The sequence below is a fragment of the Caloenas nicobarica genome, chromosome 8 (assembly GCF_036013445.1).
Source record: "Caloenas nicobarica isolate bCalNic1 chromosome 8, bCalNic1.hap1, whole genome shotgun sequence".
In the NCBI taxonomy this organism is placed as follows: domain Eukaryota; kingdom Metazoa; phylum Chordata; class Aves; order Columbiformes; family Columbidae; genus Caloenas; species Caloenas nicobarica.
Window position 1 is genome coordinate 17,918,904 of NC_088252.1, and position 20,890 is coordinate 17,939,793.

A 20,890-nucleotide genomic window follows, 5' to 3' on the forward strand; every position below is an offset into this window, starting at 1 on the left:
TGAGATTGTAACCAGGAGTGTACGCTGTGGGGGACTAAGACTGTTGTCTGTGGCTTTAAGAAATGACATCGTAACTTGATTTCATCATGGTGTAACATAGCCTTGCTCTCTGGAGAATTTGCCTTTGCCGCCTTGGTTCTTTCTGCCATCCTTACCAGCTCAGAGGGAAGAAGGGGACCGAGAACTGGAAAAGATCATTGAGTTCTGTGGTGTTTTCTGCTCTGTAAAATGTGTCAGCAGACTGCCCTGAGATACAGAGATAGGCATTTACTCCCCGTGCCATTAATGATCAGTCACTCCTGTAAAATTACTAGGATTTACTGGTCTATGGATGGGTTACCACCAGTTCAGAACAAGAACTGTGTTTTTCTTCCGCTCCTTCCTCCTCCTTGGGTTGCAGTTGTGTGTGGGAGGGGTGTATGTGGGTGTGTGTGTGCCTGTTCTTTCTCCTCCAACTCTAGAGCTGGCAGAGGGCGCAGAGATGGAGCTCACTAGTCCACTTGCACATTAGACATAGTAGAATCAGCGTATAAACCACATTTAACCTCTAGATGTCAAGTAACTGCCTTATATCGCAAATATTTTATAAATAAAAATGCCTTATTTGCCTTTCAGAAAATACACTAGCCCAATAAATATTTAAACAATTCATTCCCAATTCACAAAAGCAATTATAAAAGAATGGTAACTCCAAATCTTATAGTTAAGAGAATCAGGATCTGCTCTGTCAGCCATAAAAGGCACAACCTGGACCACAACACAGTTTCAGAAACTAACCACTTAATAATTTTTCTATAGGAATAATATTTATCTCAATAAAAATGCCATTTTCAACTGAGTAGCTTTAGCTGTTTATTTAAATTATTTAGATGCAATCTGATTACACCCGTAAAAGGTCAGTTATCGTTAGAACTTGGCTGTTGTCCATCATTTCCATCATGGATCTTATACTGCATTTCACTGCAAACTGACAAAAACAATGACACAGCAATTAGGGCTCAGAAAGTAGGAATTCAATAAAGACGAGAAGTTTGCTGTAATAGTGCTGTCTAAAGTGTCTATGAGATGGACGTTTTACCCATTTAATTTGTGTTCCTGTGAGCACTTAGTGAGTCTAAATTAGCAAGTAGTGCAGCCTGAGGGAGCAGGGCAAAAGGATTGGCTCTGAGGACAGGGCGCATCTCAGGGACTTTTAGTTTGGGTTGGCTGTAGTCTGGGACCAAGAAGTCACTGCTTGGTGGCTGAGGTGTATGAGCCGCAACTCTTGTGGTGCTCCTCTGGTATTCCAAAAGAATCCATTTTGCACGTTCTGAGCCTATTGCACAATACGAACCAAAGTGTGGTATGATCAGGAGATGGACTTTGAATGCGCGTTCCGGCCCTGAGCTAAAAATACAACTCCACAAACCTACTTTTTGTGCTCTGCTCCTGCAGGTTGGAAGTTTGCCCTTTATTTTTTATTTCTTCCTTTTGAGGTTGTAAACTGTCCTTTTTTTAGAAGATAAATTCTCTCTCTTTGGCTGTGAAATAATCGTAAGCTATTAAAAGTATGAGAAAGATTGCCTTAAACAGCAAGTCCTGCTGGTTTAAATGGGCCCAGTATCTCACTACTGAATCCACTTTTTGTATCTTCTTTTCCCCTAATTTTTATGTTTCTGAACTTATTGAGTCTCACATTTCTGTTTCAGCAGATACTTCGCTCTGCCTATATTTTCCTTATCTCTCTCTTCCATGTGCTTGGTTTTACATCGCATTAAAACAGAGCACTAGTTCATAACAGAGCTGTCGCTATATATATATATATATATATATATATTTACTGATTTTCTTTCTAATTTAGGTATTTAACTTGTATTTTTCACATTTTAATGTTCTTTAGTTTCTCATTATTATTACTTTATATTATACAAATAGCTCACTCTGGATTTGGGTCTTATTTCTACAGATCCTGCACTGAAGCTTCATCTTCATAAGAGTTTCTAATCATGTCTTTAGTTTTCAGCTTTGCATTTTCTCTTGCATGAGTATGCTTTTTGCCTCTCTGTCTCTTTTACTGCCATCATCAGCTACTGTTTTTCATGTGTTTTTCCTATTTTCCCCTTTCGTGTTTTTTAATTTGCCTTTTTTGTATTAATCTCAACTGTTCTTTCTTTCTGTATTGAGTCCAATGGAAAAAGCCTGAATGTAATAATAAACTGCTGCTGGCAGAAAGATTATCATGGAAAGTGAACAACATTTCTTTAGTCTTTACGTCACATTAACAGAAGGAAGTATGTGCTGGTAGAAAACAGCTTGATGTACAAGGGAATAATTTATAGAAATAAGCCCAAGTGATGGAAATGTGAATATTTGGAAAAAATAATTGTATTACTGACAATATTTTTGCTGTAGAGGTTTAGTTTAGTATTTTATGGAGATTGGATAGGGTACAAAATTTGGGGGAGGATCAAGGTTGAGAATAATTTGGAACGTCTACTTTCAGTTTTTCAGACTGGACCCATCTCTCATATCTTCAGACACACTGAAAACAACAGACAAGGTTCAGAGCTTATAGTAACTTGGACTATACAGGGAATTTGGAATATACAGAAAAACCTGAAGTTAATGTACTGTTAGAATATGTAGTTTCATCCTTAATGAGAGTAATTCTGATTAAATTTGGTGAGGTGCATAAATTTAAGTTGCTGTGTGAGAACAAGGTTTGTAGAAATCTGACCTTAGTTTAAGTAATAGAATATGATTTTCAGATTTTATTGGGAGTATTGTATTTCTGTCCCACTGAAACAAAACATCATATCTGATCAGGGCAAGAGGGGTGGCAGTTACGGCAGTGGCTGTGTTTCCCGGAGTATCGGCACAGCCACAGAGACACATCTCAACCCCTTAAGCTGGACCTTTGCAAATCGCAAGTATCTTACTACAGCCACATAAGTTATACATGTGAAAAGTCAGAGCATGGACCCTACCTTTATAGCAGGGTAAAATATGAAAAAGACCATTGACTACAGGGGAAAAAAAACCCCACAGGTAGGTCTTACATTACTGTGAAGAAAAAAGGATAAGGATATATATTAATATATATATAAATCACAGATTGGAGTGGAGGTTTAGAAAGGGGTGGTGCCTTTGATATGGCACTATGAAGATCCATAAGGGAGCAAGACTCTGTAGCCTATTTTAAAATGAATATTAGAAGTGGGAGAAAAGAATGGTAGAAATGCTTCAAGGGCTGGAGCCAGTTGTAGTATGGCAAAGGCAGAGTCATTTTCAAATGAAACTGAAAGGTTTAGGAACTTAACTGCTGCCAGCTCCTGGAGTGACCGTTTTCTATACCAGCACAAACTAAGCCAGGGGACCGAGAAGTGAAGCATATCGGGAGTGCCGAGATGATTCATTAACTTGGTATAGCCATGATGCTACTAATTTTTGGTTGAAGGGCACGGTGCTGAATAACTGACCGAAGGAAAAATTTTGAACTACTATGGTTACTACTAAATGGATCTCATGACTAGTTTGAGACACTTGTAAGAGTTGGCTTCTTTCTGAATAAAGAGGGGATTGGATTAAGGAAGAAGAAAAACTTCCTTAAGGAGAAAGCTGAAGTGAGACAAATGTAGAACAGAAGTGAAGCACAACTTCTGGCATTAACTACCATAAACAAAGGTAGAATACTTGCCTCCTCACACCCTCAGATTGGAAGTGACTACCTCCTTGTGTTCTGGCTAGAAGGAAAATTTGGGTTTTGGTGCAACTCAGGTTATTTGGATCACGGGTGAACTTCAGGAGCCATTTGCATACAGGAGGTCAGAGCAGACTCCCTGATGTCCTTGAATCGGGAGGATACATAAATGTGGAGAAAGATGATGATTTTTATTACTAGTGATTAAGCAAATCACTTCTGTGATGTAGAACACCTTCTTGAGAAAGAGCAACTTGAGTTGCCTGCTGTGTTTGTAGACAAGAAACATATTCTAATAGTATAAAATGTGCGGTGACAGAAAGATTGATGAAACCACCTCACCAGCACCCAGCTCCTCTGCCATAAAACTCATCTATGTCACCACTGTGAGCACATTAAAGAAGCCAGAGGAGGCTTTTTTTTCAGGGAGAACTGCACAGCAGTTTCAATATCCAGCCTCTGGAAATACCGTCGCTGGATTCATTTTTTGAAAAACGTTGTGAGTCTTGATCATGATTTAATCTTTTGGGGTTGAGATTCAAGAAAAAGCCGTAATTTCTGTCCTAAATTAACTTTTAATAGAGTAACAAAAGCCCTGAAGGCCAAACCACTTCATCTTTAAAATGTTCACATATTAACATTTTTTCCACATCCATTAAATGAAGATGTTGTTCTAATGTGTAAATATCTATATTTATTTTAATAATTTACTGCCTTCATAAATATTCATAAAATTGCTTTTTAACTGTCATGAAGTTTAGAAATGTGGATGCTTGCATGTTTATGCAGAGGTTATTGGCAAGCACTTACGGATAAGGATTTACTAAATGGAAAATATTAAAGGTCCCCAGAATAAAGGCAATTTGCAAAAAGGCTTCTATTTAATAACTGTGTTAGTTTTAAATAAGTTTACTTTGGAAAAAGCTATTTCACTTTTCTACTTTCTACATTTTTCTTTCTTTCTGTCTGGTACTTTTTATGGCTAGCACATGTAACTGTGAAGATTACGTTTTAAATCTCCATTTAATTAGGACTCTCTCCTTCCATGCCTTCCTCCTTCCCTATATATATACAGGTATATGTGTGCGTATATGTATGTACAGATAAATATCTAGGTACAGTGTGCACATATATATATATAGAAACTGTATTGACCAAAATGGTTTTTCTTAGGAAACTTCAACACCTTACATACGTTTTGTTATTAAGGACACTGCTGGTTTTTTTGGTTGGTTTGGTTTGTTGGGGGTGGTGGTGGTGGTGTTTTGTTTATTGTTGTGTTGTGTTTTGTTTTCCTCTAGAATGGATTTTTTTTCCCAAGGCTCCTTAAGTCTCTATATACCCATTTCCAATGTGAGTGCTATGGGATTTTTAATGATATTATATCCCTTCCCTTCTTGAAAATGCAAGCCATAGGTATAGGTAGTATGGATAAAAGTTTATAGAAGCATATAAAACTAGAACCGGAGAGCTGAATCTGAAGTAACATCCACTTGAATACCTGTTTCTCAAGTTTTCTCTAATTTATCATCCTTCTAAATCTTATTTAGAGTCCTAAAATCCAGAGAGTTCCTCTTGAATAATCCAAGCTGAGTTCAGATTGATAACGATCAGATTTGTTGATGCAGAGTTTGCTATTTAGGCAAATTATGTTCCTACAAAATATGCTAGTTTTCACTTTGTCTTCAAGGAACTACTATTTGCGCTGTGGTCCTTTCCCCTGAGCCTTTGTCTCCCCTGAGTTCATAGGAGATTCTGTCCTTCAAGTCAGTTGCTTTCGGTGCTATTCTGGATACAGTGCAGTCCAATGAAGGCTCCTTTTAAGTTCTTTCTCTACTTCCTACATAAAAAAGGTTCTGTACCAAGGCCTTCAAGAAATTTACTGGGCAATAGTCTGTAACAAAAAGCTGTTCATGTAATTGAGGTTCCACACTGCCATCAGTCCTGTGTTCTGAATGATTCTTTTAGTCATCTATTTATCTCTTTCTGATTTCATGATTCATGGAATGATGCACAAGGTATTTTGCTCCTTAGTCATCACTGCGAAAATTTATGTCTGTTTTGAAGAAGGACCATGGGTCTTCCTTCATCATAAAGTATATTGGTAGACATAGTAGATTAGTAGACATACTTCTCAGTTATGCTCCTCCTGCTTTGACTGATAACAATGCTTTCTTGTCCCTTTGAACAGAAGGAACAAGCCGTAACAGCTAATTGGAGAAGCTTGGAGACACCTTCCCTCGATAGCATAAATTCGTTCTGTGTTGGGGTGACTAAGAAAACCACCCCCAGCCCACTGAGTACTCATAACCGAATCAGGAAAACAAGTTTCTCTGCACAGATTTATCACTTAAAGCTTCATCCTGAAGGCATGTTTTATTTTTTTTTATTGGTAAACTCAGTTTAAAACATGGCTTTAAAAAATGAAAGTACTGATTGTGATACAATTTTCCTCTGTGTGATGTACTATGGGAAAGAAAATCGAGAAATGGTACTGACTTGAGAAATCTATAATTGATAACTGAAAAAAAAAGTCTGAAGAGTGGTTTTGTGTTGCTGATTGGAGCCAAATCACACGGAGCTCTATTGTTCAGTTCCTAGTAGGCTGTTACTACCCCGACTACTTTAAACTGAGTGTGTCAGTTTATCTCGTACTTATTCCAGCATTTGAAGGGTGATATACAGTGATGTGTACCACCTAAAAGTGAAACAATGCCAGTGCACTTATAAATCAAATCAATATCTGTCCAGATCAATATTAAATAGATGGCAAAAATTTGTTCTCTTAACCCGTTAGTTAAGTGCACTGCAGTAAGTAAAAGTAGAGTGGGAATTCCTTCTTTATACAGTATAAAGGGAAGAAAGCAATTTGCTCTTGTAGGCAGTATGAAGAATATATAGGGGTGGGGTAGGAGAAAAGCAATTGACATCTGGGAGGAAGCATAATTGTAGCATAACTTGTCAGTATTCTCAGGTAATTAACACTTTGGTTGCATCAGTAAAGAGACTTTTGGTTATTACTTATTTCCTTTTTGATTACAAACCCCTGGATTTGTTTGAATGGAAGGAGAAATGTGCTATTAGCAGAGTAAACGAGGGGGCATGTAAGTTAATGAGCAAAAGTAGGTATTGATTATTCTCCATTTCTGGTGCCACTGAATTTTGCAGTCCCAGCTGTAGTTCCTATTCTGTCTTTCTCTGCTGCGTTGATACAGAAGTTCCTGAAGTCCTACTGCTGAATCAAACACTGAATTCTTAGATACTCGACTGTCTTCAATAACACTGAACACTTAATTTTCTCTTGGGAAAATAATTCTAAATATTCATATACTCAATTGGGTGTTTAATTGCACATTCACTACATATATTAAATGCATCCTTTGAAAAATTAGTCCAGCTCCCATTATGAATCGCTGTTTCCTGAGGGAAAGGGCTGACCATTTTATAGCAGATCTCTTCCTTTGTAGTACAATGGGCTTAAATTGAGTGAGGAAATAAATGGCTTCCATTCAAAAATGGAGGATGGCCTACTCATAAAATTTTCATTCTGGGGTTCTCCGAAGCTCTTGTCAGATTTTAGAGGTGTGAAACCCAAGCATAATTTTCTGTTTTATCAAGCCCTTAAAAAGTGAGTAGTAGATGCAATCATCCAATTTACTGTCTGAGTGCTATGTCCTGATAAATGGTGCAAAGTCAAGTGAAATGGCTTTGCTGTGAGGCAATTGTCTGAGGCAGAGCTGAGTAAAGAAATCCATTGCCTCAATTTGTACCTCGGAGCCCTAAATCCACACAGCTGATCAGATATTTGTGTGCAGGGCAATAGGAAAGACTTACACACTTTGTCTTTCCATCATGAAATATAAACCTTTTAAATTTGCTCTTTCTGCAAATGCCCTAGCTGTGCTTCTGCAAGTGGTCTTGGCACTTTTTCTGCTGCTTGTGTATGGAATTATAGGCACCTATTTCTACACAAGCTGCTAATTGAGCTGGCCCTTCACGTTAGGTTAGCTTGGACTTCACAAAAGAGCCATTGACAGACAAATTGTCTGGACCTTTTTTCACCTTATGTGTTTCCAGCACATGCCGTTTGATTTCAACACCAGCTGAGAAAAAGAAAATGGAAGATACAGGAGCTTTGATTAGAGATGAGGAGTGAATATATAAAATCTCATCCTGCCAAAACAAGTCTATCTGCTTTTAGGTTCTTAGTATCAGCCACTGGACCAGGTGAAGCAATGCAACCCACGCCATGAATCTGCAGAGCTGCCCGCTTGAACAACTCGGCACGGGGTAATTACACGCCAGTACTGTACAGGCTCCTTGTTTCCTACTTCGCAGAATAGAGACTAGAGGAAAACATCTTTCTTCTGGCAACAAGTGGTTTTATAAGTACTCGCCTCATTCTGTAGTGGGTTTGAATTCTATGACATGTTCTGTAATAGTTACTTTAGTTATTATATTAAAAGAAGTTATGCCTATTCTCTGGCCTTTTTATGCTCTTTTAGGTCTTTTTTCTTGTTTCATAGTAATTCCTTCTTAATTCTTCTCTTTTTTCATGTCTGTGAACTGGTTTGAAAGGTATCAAAAGTCATTATTGAACACAGAATGAATGTAAAACTTTATTTAAGAATTTACAGAAATACATAAATTTGTTCATAGAATCAACGTCTTACTGGGTAAATCAGGATGTCACAGATTACTGCTACTTACGTAATGGAAGAATGATGTTCGTGCCTTGTGGTGCCTATTTTGCTGGATTTTTGGGGGTTTTTTTGGGTTTTTTTGTTTTTTTAAAATCTATCCTATAAGGTGCATCTTAGTTAACACAGTTAAGAAAAAAATTGCTTCGGTAACCCAGTGGGCTTTCTGAATAGAAATAACTTGGAGGCTGGTCCTACACGTTAGGAAATATAGCCAGGTTCAGAGCTTGGTTTGATTTGCGTTTGTTCTGTGTGGCTTTAGAGACTCATCTGTGAGAACTGGTTCACAAAATCATCACTTGTGATTTACATATGAAAATCTGAATTCTGCCCATTCAAATGCACCTGTGATTTGTATCATATCAGAACTTTCAGTAGAAACATGGTCTTGCTGAATGCTGATAGCCAACCTTTTCATTGGCATACTTTGAATTCTATAGCCTATGAAAGTTGTTTATTATTTTCCCCAGGGTTATTTGATGCACTCTTTTCAGATCTTCTGTAGCTGGATTTTGTGGAACATACCTGGATAAAATATATAACTGCTTGTCCTCAGGATTTTGGAAGTTCCTTGTTGGTGGAGGAGTGAGGGAGGGTGACTTTTAGCATTATATTTTTCATTTTCTCTCTATAATGCTGAAAAAGTTGTCGAACACCAAAGTCAAAATTTCACTTCTAGCCATTTGGGCCTCTTGATGCCTCTGCATGAATTTGAAAAGCAAAACACCAAGTCCATCATTACAAATACAATTGGCACCGTCTTTGCAAGTACAGCAATAGCCACTTGGAACATTTTGCTTCAATTGCCAAAACATTAAACTAACCTTCTGTTCAGAAGGCAATTCTTCCACAATGAACATATTTTTCACTTAACAGGAAAAGATTGTGCATTTCAATATGAGTACTCGGGCATTTTAATTTCATCTTTAGGTCTGAGTGAATAATTCACAGACAGCAACATGCTCAACAAATTTAAACTTATCTTTCTTGTTTTCTCTAGATGTAACTCTAAGTAAATGGCAACGTTTCAATTTATATGTTATACTGTTTTCTTATGGTTTTAAGTGGGTTTGGGTTTTTTTTGGGGGGGGGGCTTGTGGTTTGTTTGTTTTCAAATTTTTGTTTTGTTTTTAGTATTAAATTTATTGTAAGCAATTTTCTGAAAGCAATTAATTTTCCATATTTGAAGTTTGAGTTCTGATCATTCATGGTGGTTTTTCGTTTTTGTTGGGTTGTTTGGTGGTTTTTTTTGAGTATTGGTTTTGATGCTTTTTGATATGAATGGTCAGTCAAGCATGTTGCATAAAAAAGATTCCTAAGCTTGCTGATGTTTGTTGGGAGAGAAAACAAAAGTTTCATGATCACAGTCCCTGGAACCTTGAGTTAAAATTGGTGGGAAATGCTTTCCTGAGGTGGCTTAGGATCCCATATTATTAACCTGGTAATATTTATTAATTAATGTTAAATAATACCGTTATACATTACTATTTGTTAGACTAGTAATATTTTTCATTAATAGTTCCAAATGTCACATCCCTTTTATATTTTTACTTAAATTTCTCAGGTTTTTCATCAGATTAACAAGCAAACACACACACACCCACCAAAACAAAAAAACCAACCAAAACAAAACCCAAACAACTAAACAAAAGAAACCTCCACACTTGCTGATGATAGTCTTGTAACTGTAAATAATTACAGTATGTGCATTGGCCGAGATTTGTCAGCACAGTGCACAACTATGTCTGGATACAGGTAATATTTTAGATGGAGGACAAAGTATTTGCATTTTCCGAAGGCTGGAGGAGTGTCTGCACTGACAGTTGGACCTGTTATTTATGTTTTTCTGCTGTAAGTTATTATGCAGGCATCATAAGAACTCATAAGAACTCTTACCACGCAGCCTCAGAAGTGACCTTGAGGTGGCCTAGAGAGACCACCCTTTCAATAAGAGGGAAGCATATTTTTCGCTTCTAAGTCAATCTTGGTATTCCCTGGAGTGGGAACTGACTATATTGCCTTTTATATCAGTATTCAGTTCTGTGTGATGGTTTTATGATATAAAATGTCCACTGGGGAACTCACCTGACAACTCATTTCGGTCAGGCCTCCTACTGTGATCTCAGAGGAAAACCGATAACATTTAATCCACTTAACTACCTGACCATGGCTCGTTCCTGTTTATCATATTATAGAGTATAAGAGAAAAAGGCAAGACCAAATCTGCTAGTTCAGGCAATTCTTGTATTACCAGGTTTAAGAAATATTTATGACAGATTAGAAATTAATTAGTCCTGTGCCTCTGACTGCTGTAGACATGGCTGTCTCTCCGTAAACGTATATGACATCTTAATTTCTGATTCTGTTAGCAATCCAGTTGATCACATACATCTGTGATACGTTGGATCTATTCTTTCCAATATAAGATAAATGGTGAGGCTTGCACAGGCTTTATGGGCACTTGCTGTGCCTGGCAATGCAAGTTGTCTGTGTTGCGTGGTGCTGCACGTGAGCCATAAAAATGAGATACAGAGAAGATATTTAGACTGCATTAGGAGAATTGCGACCTTTTTCTGTGTAAAAACTGTAGGTAGCAGCAATCCCATTCGAAACAGTATATATATCATTCTTGTTTTGAAGGATCTAAGAAATAGTGTAAGTATTTACACAGGGCTTCACACCTGGTATTTGGGGGAGCATCTTTAAAAAATGGCTTTTGCCCTGGCCAACAAAATGGGGTTGGGAGGGTGATACAGAGTGTGATAAAAGAACAGAAATTGTCACCACAGAGTATTTGATTTACATTTTGTTTGTTTTCCGTGTGATACAATTAATCAGAAATCAGCTAATTATGAGAGGTTGACATGGTACCACTTAAAAAAAAAGCAAGCATGCGAGCCTATCATACCCAGAATTTTGCCTGTGTGTGTGCAACATTGTATATACAATGTAATTTGTTTGCAAATGTGTGTAGTGTTTTGTTTTCATCTGCTCATTTCTGCATGTACTTTCTTCTGGAAAACTTGTACCCTCTGCAGGTGTAAGTGGGTCTCACAAATACACTTTGCTTTTTAGATGAGATTTTTATTAAAATGATAATTTATTGATTTGTACTGTTTGCAAGTAGACCTGACTGGAATGAGTTTTGATGGGAGCGCTGTACATATTCATTGAACGTTGAAAGGACTAAATCTGATGTTCCCACTCAAAGTGCTTTATATTCTTTGAAAATAAAATAGTTTCAAAGCATACAGATTCAGAAAATAAGGATTGCTTCTGACCTACCAAAAGTGCAGAATTGTTCAATGCTTAGTGACAGCAGTGGTAACAGTGGAAGAATAGCTTATAGGTCCTATTTCTCCCTCTTTCTATTCAGCAAACAAGCAGAATAAAACTTAGAGTACATTATTTCATTTTGAGAAAACCTGTGTTTTAATGCCAAAATTAGTTTGACTGTTAATGTGACAATAAAAGTTTATTTCTCACTAGAGAGAGAAGCTTTATACAGTGAGGTTTCTAGCATTCTGCTCTTGCTCCAGAAGAACATGGAAACATAGCCTTATCTTTAAGTGCATTAGAACACCATTTATTTGATGAAAAGATAATATTTCAGTGTATTGCTTAGTATGTTTGACAGGACCGAGTCCCCGTTAGCAAAAGAAGACACGTCTGGTGTTTATTCAGGTATAACTCCCATATGATGATAAGGTCGTGGCCATAGCCTTGTACTGTTATTCTTGAAACGTTGTTACCATAAACTGTCATGGTGTCATGCACAGACAGTCACTCATCCAGAATGACTATCGTCTTGTGGCTTCTGTCAAGAAATTCTTACTGACCAGAAAAAAGTCTCCATCTTTATTATGAGAACATAATATAAGAAATGTCTTCTGTCAGTCTGAAACCCTTACCTGACATGGCTCACGCTTAGGGGAAGTGTATGAGTTACAAAGCAAGTACAAAGTTTTTTTTTTTTTTCTTTGGTACACCTTCCCGAAAAGTGGCAGTCATTGGTGGTGTGACTTCCTGAGGTGGAGAATGTGTCTGGGCTGATTTGATTATCAGCATGGATATTCCATGAATGGGTCTATTCCACTCCTGACCCTGTCTATACCTCCACAATATCTTGTGGTGGTGAGTTCCACTATGTACATACCTATGATTTCTTGATATAAAATTGCACATTTGGGAAAGTATGTATTTAAAACCCTGGCAATGCTTTACCACTTATTACAAACCAAAACTGGATATAGCAACCTACCCACAAAATATTTCAGCTTTAGTCTACAGGTGAACACACCAGAGTAAATGATAGAAATCTGAAGTTGCCAGCTGCGTGCTGGCAGCTTGGCCTCGAGATTTATAGACAGTATAACAAGAGCTAATGCCTCAGAAGTCTGTGCTCCTTAACCGTGTAACACCCAAGCAGATTCTAAACTTTTTTTCTGGAATTAATTTAGTTGGTGTCTTATGGCCAAGATGTGTTACATAATGATTTGATTTGCCTCCGAAGATGTTTGTAAATACTAGGAAAAAAGACATATTTAACATTGCTATTGTCATATTCTCTAACTATACTCCCTCCCAAAAAAACCCAACACAAACCAAGCATATTTAAAGGCAGATGTGTGTCTTGTCCTTCAAGAGGAAGCAACACCTCCTTTTGTATCTTCTGGTGTTGACTTAAGCCTTTGGAATGGTACCACATTAACATTTCAGTCAATTTAATTACCAATGGTACACTTCCATTTTGGAAATCAGTTTACTAATAATTGGGTTTGGACAAAGCTATATATCTTGTGTTTTGAAATCCACATATGCCAGTTTCCTGGCTAAAACCATCTGGAATTTTTATGCTGATAGATAATACATGATGTTTATTGCTTTATGAAATTTAGAGGAAGAAGGATGATGTGAAGTGATAATGTCAGTAATACAAGTGTGATAATATATGGCTTTGAATTTTACTACTGTCTGAATAGAACTCTTGTACTTATTGGTAAATTTATGTATTATAAATAGAGTTGGACAACACAAGCTGCATGTAGACCTAGAGAGCATACGGTTATGGAAATCAATCATTGAATAAACAAGCAATATACCGTAATTTCAGCAATACTAAAGAATAGAAATACACGGAGGAAATGGGATAGGCAAAATATTTTTTTAAGTAAAAACCAAGTAATTTCTCTGAATTCTTCTTTTTTAATATGTACTTTATCTGCTACTTCTGAGGCAAATAAAGCAGATATTATCTTATTATGAAAGAAAGGTTTGTATATTGCTCCAAGTATCTGCTTATCAGCATCACTACAGTTCAGATCTGCCTTCTACAATTATCCATGTGAATCTAGAAAGCTTCATATCTTCTTCTTGCATCTGTCTCAAAAGTGGGGCTTTTCTCTCAAAAGGGAGCCTTTGGACACAACTACATCTATCACAGATTAGTAAATTCAGAACTGTGAGTGTAATTGAGCAAATGGCTTGAGAGGATTTATCAGACTTTGTACTGTCACCTCTGACCTCTGATCTCAGGTGTGTACTCCTGCTGCCTTCTGCTTGCTAGGAGAACATATCAGAGTATCTTTCTTGAAACATTGTGTTTCAGCATCAAAACATTTCAAAGCAGCATACAAGATTTTAATGTTGGAGGTTTTGTTGTTTCTTTGTTTGTTTTGTTTTGGTTTTTTTTTCCCCTAGAAAAGTATTACCGCCCTCCCAGATTAATGCTGCATGTAACAGATAACAAAATAGTCAAAGTTATTTTGATTTATGGAACAGCCAGCCACGTAAATGAATTAATCCAAGACTGATCATTAGTTATCAGTGCCTTCTGGAAAATTACAGCTTTTTTGGTCCCTATCAGAATTGCTCAGGTCTTCAGAAACAGCACAGCAGTAAGTGTTTTTAAAGATGCCAAGACCAAAGAATGGAAAAATTTGGGCTTATGGTTGGAAAGCAGACATCATCTCTGCTTTATCTCAAGACTTTCTGCCCTCATTTTGCAGTCAGTCAGAAGTTCTTTCTCCAGCTGGGGTAAAATAATCAGTTCATTCTAATGGGTTGTGCTCATCTTGCTTTTCTAGAAGTTGCTTTTCTAGAAACCAGAGGAACCTATTGACTTAGCGCCCTGTTTTACAGTGTCTGTGTGTCCACCACCAACTTGTCGACATGGCTGCTGGAAGAAGGGTTATGATTCTAGGGGTTGTAGAGAGGTGGGAGTACCCACAAGTTGTTACACAAATGCTTGGGCTCAGATCCAGAGAAGATCTTAGATGGTAAGCCTGGAAATTAACATCACTGACTGTGAGCTGAAATTAATAGAAATGTTTTTAAGGCAGACTTCAAAGTCTTAAGTTATTTTCTAATAATCAAATATTACCTTATGGGGTATGAAGAGCTGAGCTGTGTTAGAGAAGATTTTTACTGTCAGTTGCATTTTAAGCTCAGTATCTTCATGGAACATCACATGAACAGATTATTCTCTTCAGAGGATAGTTTAGTAGACGCTGGCAGAAACTCAAGAAGGTAAATTAGACTTTAAACCCCCTGTCATTCTGCTTTAAGTATCTTAACAGAACTGCTTAGCTATTCAGTGTTTTCTATTGGCATATAGACTCTTGTTGGAAAGACGGGCATTAATTAACTTGCTTCTCTGTTGGTCTAAGTTGCCTCTACTTCTACAATTGATGATTCTTTATGTACTTTGTCTATTTTAGGATTAATCTTTACCATTTACTATTGAAAAGAATCCTAACTTTTTAATGTATATTAAACAGTTTTCCATCTCCTGGAAGAATTAGTTTTGCTACACACAAAAGGGTACAAAGTCTGACTCTTTTAGTTTCTTATCCAGTTTAAGTTTACTGAAGTTGAGAGTGTTGTGTTGATGTAAAGCTGGTGCAATTCAATGCAGCCTTAGACACAATGATTTCAGTAACTATTAATATTCTAAATAGAATGGATGTAGGTGGATTTTCTGTTAATAAGTGCTGCAAAAGTAGGCTTGCTGTGTAACCTTGAACTGGCTTTCTTGTCACCTTTTTGACCAGTTCCAAGTAATGGTAGGTACAAAGATCAGCCATCACTGCCAATCTGTCACCACAGAAAGGAATTAATGAGTGAGAACAGAAATTTCTGTTTATGCTGGTTTTACTGCTTGCCTCATTTCCAAAGATGATGTACGAGAAAATGCTTGTCTGAACTTGGAACTATTCCCTGATTTTCTATAGATTCCTATGCTGTGCTAAACACCAGGGGATAAGAATGTCTTCATTTTCTGTGTCAGACCATTCATTCATCTTGTGATTTATTTTTTTCTTTCCAGAGTAAAGTTGTGTATGCTTTAAAGATTTTTACTGAAAATTCTGTTTCAAGAAAAAACAGTGGTGTAACAGAAATTGATTGATCATGGGTTTCATTGTATTTCTTTTTCTTTCATCTTCTAACTACGGTATTCCTTGTTTGTCATTTAAAAGTCAGTTCAGTGGAGTTCTAGGAGCTGTAAGTGGTGCTAAATCTTTTTAGTGGGCCCATTAGAGGGAACTGTATTTGTTTTCAACATACAAGGTTTGAAAAGATATTTTATTTTGGTCTTTCCTTGCCTTCCCCAAGAAATTGTCAGGGAAAGACAAAAATGACTTTAGTGTGGCTGCTGTCCCTGACCTTGATGAGGATCAGAGTGACAGGGAGCAATAGTGTTGCTAACGCATCTTTCTTAACCACCCTTCGTATGACCTTGTTTTGGTTTTGGGGTCTTCCTTTCCTAATCAACCCCGACCATTCTGTAATCACTGCATAAAAAATGTTTATGACAGTGAGTTGGACGTATTTTTCAGTTTATATTGTTCACTTCGTTTTTTATGACAAGACAAGGGCATAATTTGGGGTTGATGTACTGGAACTAATTGTATACTAGTGTTATTGAAGAAGAGCTGGGGGTTTTTGGTTTCAGCTTCTGGGGTTTTTTTAACCGATGGTGAATGAGTGCCTGTGTAGTGCCTTGTGACTGCCAGAGTAATACAACTGCCATCCCTGTTCTCATCAAGTGCTTCAACCTTGGACCTCCTTCACGTAGCTCTTTCTACTATGTCATTTTGGTGAAATGGGCTGTTTAGTAGGTCACAGGAGGCGCCAAAGCTCTGTTGTACTGTTCTGCTGAGTGGAAAACAGTGAAAAAGAAAGGACCTAGGGAAAAACAGGAGCTCCAAATGTTGTCTTTTTCAGCTGTTGTGTCTTCTGTGTAGATTTCCTACAGTTTTGCTGTACCCGAATTATACGTGGTACTTTGCTTTATTACATATTCCACTGTAGACCCTGCTGTTCAATATGAAAGATACGCTCATGATATGCTCTCTGTAATACAGTTCGTGAATAAGGTCTTGTGGAGAAAATTCTAGTTGTTGAAATGTGAACCAAATTTTTAATTTTGGGATTTCTAGGGGAGCTTATGGGTGGAAATTAGTACTGATAATTTAGAAAGAACTTTTATTGCTAAGGTTTTTAATAACTTTTTTAATATTTATAGTTTTTGAAATAACTTTATACACTAGGGTACATTCTTTATGATCATTTATTTTATCATTACTGGTTTGTGACTGTTTTTCCAATAAGGAAGATAAATAAGTTCATTCTGAGTATTGATTTACTTAAAGGCATGCTAACCAAGTAGTTAAACACTGTTCTTTCCCATAAATGAAAGTAAAATATTCATCAACCAATTAATAATATGCAATTTTCCTAGTTGATATATAGATATGCCTGAGGCTTACACATAGCATACTCTATATCATTATGTGTTCCACTTAGAAACATAAAATTAAACCAAATGTAAATTTCAAACTACATAACAATGTTATACAATATCTAAAGAGACTGTTACATTATGTTCAAGGCATTATTTTAGTAGCATTAAACCTTGATGCAAAATAATACCCCAGAAAATAGTTGAGCAGAGAACATGTTTTTTACTTTAAAAGAAATAGACTAGCTTTCATAGAATCTTCCAAGATAATGATTGTGAGAATAATAAGTGAAAAGGATTTTTTTTTTTTTTTTTTGCATAGGTCTAATGAAGGCAGTTGTATTTTAACAATCTAACAGACGTCCCAAGCGACAATTGCTTGAGGCAGCAAATGTGCCTTAATTAAAAATCTGTGACTGGTTGTTATGTGGGTTGTGAGAACATCTGTTAATATCTTGATAGATACCATGTAACATCTACACTCACAGACCTAGTAAAGGTGAAAATCTTACTTTTATCTCAGAGATGGTTGGATGACTTGGGCTGTTTGCATTGCAACATTACTAACTTCCAGTGTCAGTGGACACTGTGTGGTGTTTATGCAAGTAGATATTTCTCTTTCTGCTTAGGTACTTCCTTAGTCTTGCTGATTATTTAACGGTTAATTTTAGAAACATAAGTTGTTTTTTTCCACGTTGTTGCCTCCATTTTTTTGTGTACTTTTGCTTTGGTTGGTGGTCTGAAGCCATTAAATATCCAAATCCTACCTTGTTTAGATATTTTTTTGTGGAAGCCATTCATAAGTGCAGGAAATTAGGTGGAATTAATGCAGAGATTGAGTGAATAATGGTAATGACACCCAGAATCCTCAGGAGCAGTTGTAACACAGCTGAGGTAAATCGAATGCACAAAAGAGGACGCTTTCCTGGCTTTTAGATGCACGCAACACACAGATCTCTCCTGTTTACTATGTCTGACAGTGCAGTACATCTTGTATTAATTCTTCAGTCTTCCAGCCCACCTGCCAGTTCTTATAGCAGATATAGGATAGGAATTTGAGGATCCCTTTCTGAGGTTAAAGTACAAGTTGCCATCCCCTCCTATACTCTGGCTCCTATACTATGACTTACAGAACTACTTAGCTGTGGAAGTTTCCCTTATGGGCAGAGGACAGTGGCTGTGGCAATCTGAATGCCTTCAGGAGTCCGATACTTGCAATGTAAACTGAGACACATACCTGTTCCCCCCCTGTCAGAAGGGCTGTTTCTCCCTTCACCTGGAAACATACACCCATGTTACTGATTTGTACTGCATATAACTAAGAAATAGAGAGTACTCAACTCTGTAGGTTGAAAGTGGAAAAAGAAGCCTGATGTGTGCCCACTGATGTTTGGTTGCTGGCATCACTTAAGTAATACACTTTAGGGTTTTGTTTTGTTTTTCTTCTAAGACTAGTATGACACTGCCTTAAGATTTTGTTGCGAGTATGGCTTTGAATTTAGCAAAAAACTTGACTCATAAATGTTGGAGTACGAGAATAACTCAGTTACTTAATCGCAGGTAAGTATGTCAAAACTCAGATTTAGGTGTCTCGTTTGTGACTTCAGTTGAATGTATCTACGGCAAATGAATAAGTAACTTCAGTAAAGCAAAATTGTAATTCATACATTCTTGATCTTTAAATTTTCCTGCAGGCTGTCAGGTTACCAGTTTTGATGTGACTGTTCTGGGATGCAGACAGCAATCCACTGGCAGTGGGTTACAGTCCCAGTCTATACCAAATGGATAGCATCTCGCCACTGGAACAAATGCCAACGTGAACCTGTTTCCCCACAGCCACTCTCAGTGGCTTCAATAACTCTCTCTGGGTCAGTCTCGCTTGGAATAGCTGGCTGCGTGTTGTGAAGACAAAACATGGAAATTGTGATCTAGATTTTTTTTTCTCAAAATATCTGTTGTTTAAAGAATAGAGAATTCTCCAAAATGAAAAATGCAAATTCATCTTGGATGGAAGGTAAAGGTTAAATGGTCAAGCAGCAATAACTTTAAACAGGCACATTATATATTTAATAGCTCTTAACGTAGTGACAGGTAAAATCCCTTATATACACCTATTTGCACTTTATTTGTGGTACTATTTACTGAGTGTAAAGGATTACCACTCATGAATGTAATCAATTCTCTTTTGGATGACACTTCAGGGTTCAGTTTGTAACTAAAGAGCTAAAAATAGGAGCAGCTGCTGCATGTAATGGGGGCTCAAGTCCCGTCCTCTGTGTTAACGCAGGGTGGGAGCCTGATCCGCAGGTCGGTATTAATGTGAGGCTTAGGGTACTGCAGTCTGACCTCTGTCTGTTTAACAGCATCCACTTAGTGTGTCATTATTGCTGTGGTTAGCAGAAAAAACACCACAGGCTAAATACCTTTTCCTAAACCAAGAATAATGGCGACCCTCATCTGAGGGAGACTCCATGGCCAGCGGCCCAGGCCACGAGGAGGAGGAGCCACTGGGTTTGACTGCACCAATCGGGAAACACTCCCCCCCCTAGCAGGAGCGGGATTGGTCAAAACAGGCCACGTGTGCTGCCCCTCATAATCTGCCTGGCAACCCAGAAGCTTCCAGAAGGGGAGGTGAGGTCTGTCAGCCCGTGGGGGGCGCGGGTGCGTGTTAGGGCGGGAACCGGTGCCAGCAGTGGGCAGATCTGTGGGGCAAGGGCAGATCCTTCACAGAATCACAGAATGGTTGGAGTTGGAAGGGACCTCTGGAGATCATCCAGTCCAGCCCACCTGCTAAAGCAGGTTCACCAGAGCAGGTCGCACAGGAACGTTTCCAGGCGGGTCTGGAATGTCTCCAGAGAAGGAGACTCCACAGCCTCTCTGGGCAGCCTGGTCCAGTGCTCTGGCACCCTTAAATTAAAGAAGTGTCTCGTCATGTTTAGGTGGAACCTCCTGTGCTTCAGTCTGTGCCCGTTGCCCCTCATCCTGTCATTGCACACCGCTGAAAGGAGTCTGGTCCCATCCCTCCTTGGTGCAGGGAACCCGTATTTGCCAAGTGATGTGCCAGAGCGCTCTGTGGAGCTGGAGGTTGCAGCGGGAAGGTTTTGGGTTCTGCATGTCTCTGCCTTCCCTGTAGAAAGCCAGTCTGGTGAAGTGCAAAGGAAGCAACAGCCTCTGTACGTCGTGCCCTGAGGGTGAGTCATGAGACAGTTCAGCACCATTGCAAGCAGTGGGCAGTGAAGCCAGGTACTCTAGTGTGCAACTAAGCTGATACCAGCAGTTGGTCTGCATGGGTTCTTTCATTTTATTTCATGATTGGGGTGTCTCCTGGCTGGGAGCTTGCTGCTGCGTTCAAGAGTGGTGAGGAGAAATGGACTGTGGAGATCTGAGACCTCTCTGAAGTTACAACTAGGTGCTCATAATTATTTTCATCAACGGTGCGGGCTGCTAGAGCAGCGAGGTGGCAACCTCCTCCCGGAGAAACCCTTTTGTGTTTTCTGTGCCCTGCAGGAGGTGCAGGGTGGTGATGCAAACCTGGCACTGTGGCTTTCTGAATGAGAAGTGCCCTGTGCTGGGAACAGGTTTTGTAAATTGCATCTGCTGGCTTTACCTCATCTTTCTAGTGGTACGTAAACAAATAAATAAAAAGAAATAAAAACAAAAGGGAAATTGACAGATTTGACTCAGGCTTGTGACTGTATTGGCTGTGTGGTGAATTTGGGATTAAAAGTTCAGTAGAATGTATAAAATATAACTAAGGGTCTAATCACT

General features: G+C 38.2%; 1 protein-coding gene across 1 annotated transcript in view; it reads left to right on the forward strand.

The window, feature by feature from the left end:
- Positions 1-20,890, forward strand: part of NAALADL2 (N-acetylated alpha-linked acidic dipeptidase like 2) — a 244,835-nt gene that overhangs the window by 69,486 nt on the left and 154,459 nt on the right. The gene's annotated exons all lie outside the window — the stretch shown is intronic.